A 2,500-nucleotide genomic window follows, 5' to 3' on the forward strand; every position below is an offset into this window, starting at 1 on the left:
ACAGCACAAACACACTGGCAGGAATGAAACACACAGGTCTGCCGCAACCACAGACACGGCTCGCCCCCTCTCACTGGCGAAAAGCGCATCCCGACGTGACATAACTCCTTTGACACACTGACGCTGCCTCGGGCATCCACGTCCTACGGTCGATATCAACGAACCTCCCCCCCCCCCTCCCCCCCACAACACGCCATCCCATACCACATTGTGTACCGTACCCAAACCTAACGTGTACTGTACTACAACGCAATGTGTACCATAACACAACCCAGTTTGTACCTTAACCTAACCTATGTCACCTTAACCTAACCTATGTCACCTTAACCTAACCTATGTCACCTTAACCTAACCTATGTCACCTTAACCTAACCTATGTCACCTTAACCTAACCTATGTCACCTTAACCTAACCTATGTCACCTTAACCTAACCTATGTCACCTTAACCTAACCCATCTTGCACCTTAACCTAACCCATCTTGCACCTTAACCTAACCCATCTTGCACCTTAACCTAACCCATCTTGCACCTTAACCTAACCCATCTTGCACCTTAACCTAACCCATCTTGCACCTTAACCTAACCTATGTTGCACCTTAACCTAACCTGTGTTGCACCTTAACCTACCTCAATTTGCACCGCAATGTAACGCAATTTGCACCGCAATGTAACGCAATTTGCACCGCAATGTAACGCAATTTGCACCGCAATGTAACGCAATTTGCACCGCAATGTAACGCAATTTGCACCGCAATGTAACGCAATTTGCACCGCAATGTAACGCAATTTGCACCGCAATGTAACGCAATTTGCACCGCAATGTAACGCAATTTGCACCGCAATGTAACGCAATTTGCACCGCAATGTAACGCAATTTGCACCGCAATGTAACTCAATTTGCACCGCAATGTAACTCAATTTGCACCGCAATGTAACTCAATTTGCACCGCAATGTAACTCAATTTGCACCGCAATGTAACTCAATTTGCACCGCAATGTAACTCAATTTGCACCGCAATGTAACTCAATTTGCACCGCAATGTAACTCAATTTGCACCGCAATGTAATGCAATTTGCACCGCAATGTAATGCAATTTGTACCGCAATCTACCCCCACATTGTGCCTTAACCTAACCCACATTGTGCCTTAACCTAACCCACATTGTGCCTTAACCTAACCCACGTTGTGCCTTAACCTAACCCACGTTGTGCCTTAACCTAACCCACGTTGTGCCTTAACCTAACCCAAGTTGTGCCTTAACCTAACCCAAGTTGTGCCTTAACCTAACCCAAGTTGTGCCTTAACCTAACCCAAGTTGTGCCTTAACCTAACCCAAGTTGTGCCTTAACCTAACCCAAGTTGTGCCTTAACCTAACCCAAGTTGTGCCTTAACCTAACCCAAGTTGTGCCTTAACCTAACCCAAGTTGTGCCTTAACCTAACCCAAGTTGTGCCTTAACCTAACCCAAGTTGTGCCTTAACCTAACCCAAGTTGTGCCTTAACCTAACCCAAGTTGTGCCTTAACCTAACCCAAGTTGTGCCTTAACCTAACCCAAGTTGTGCCTTACCCTGCTCTGTAATTGGCATATGACACGTTACATTAATGTATTGTCCAACCGCAACCCGCTCAGAATGTTGTGTACACAGCTACGTGTCATCTCCCCATAACAGCTGCATTGCAGTGTGGTACGCCATAGAGACGTGTGGGAGTAATGGACGCAGTGGATGGCGATCAGCATGAGCCGTCTGTTCATGTAGTGGCGCGTGTATGCAGACGTAGTAGTCTCTTCTCACACAATGTGATAGCACGGTGCCCCGCGTTCCACATCTGCGACATGCTACAGAGGCCGGTTGACAGTTGGTCGCGCAATGGACATCGCATACGTACGGGGGCACCTTCCACGTGCCCTCTAGTCGGGCACATTTTGTTGCGTGGATGTGAGCGGATGTAGTGTGTCTTGACACCTGACAGGCAGGCATGCAATAATAGTTGACTTTGCAAACGGGGATGGACGTGTACGTTTACTGGTGACGTTACGCAAATGAACAACTGGTAACCCGTTGTGGTGCGGTTGTCCTTGCTGGAGGTACATCTGTGAGGGCAACGATCGGTACAGCTACGAAGCGGTCCCCACCATACCAACGAACGTGAATGTGAATCTGGGTGTGAAGCGATACGCGGCTGTGGGTGGGTGGGACTGTCCCCGGCCGGTGAGGGGGGGCCGCCCGGCGTGCTGGCCGCGCGGTGCGTGGGCGCACGCGCTACAGCCGGCTGGTGGGGGCGCCCAGTGGCAGGCGCGCCGGCCGACGGACGCGGCAGGCGGCGCAGCTGCGCGCCGGGGCACCCTGCGCGCGGCGCCGTGCAGCCAAAGTGGGTCCTCGCCGGCCCGGTGCGAAGCGCGGTGGACATCTGCAGTGTGCTGGTCCGATTGAGGACTGTGTGCGTTGAGGATGCGCCGCCGCCCGGCACTCGGCGCCGCGACGCCGTCTGCTGCTCG

The sequence above is a fragment of the Schistocerca cancellata genome, unplaced genomic scaffold (genome assembly GCF_023864275.1).
Source record: "Schistocerca cancellata isolate TAMUIC-IGC-003103 unplaced genomic scaffold, iqSchCanc2.1 HiC_scaffold_368, whole genome shotgun sequence".
Lineage (NCBI taxonomy): Eukaryota > Metazoa > Arthropoda > Insecta > Orthoptera > Acrididae > Schistocerca > Schistocerca cancellata.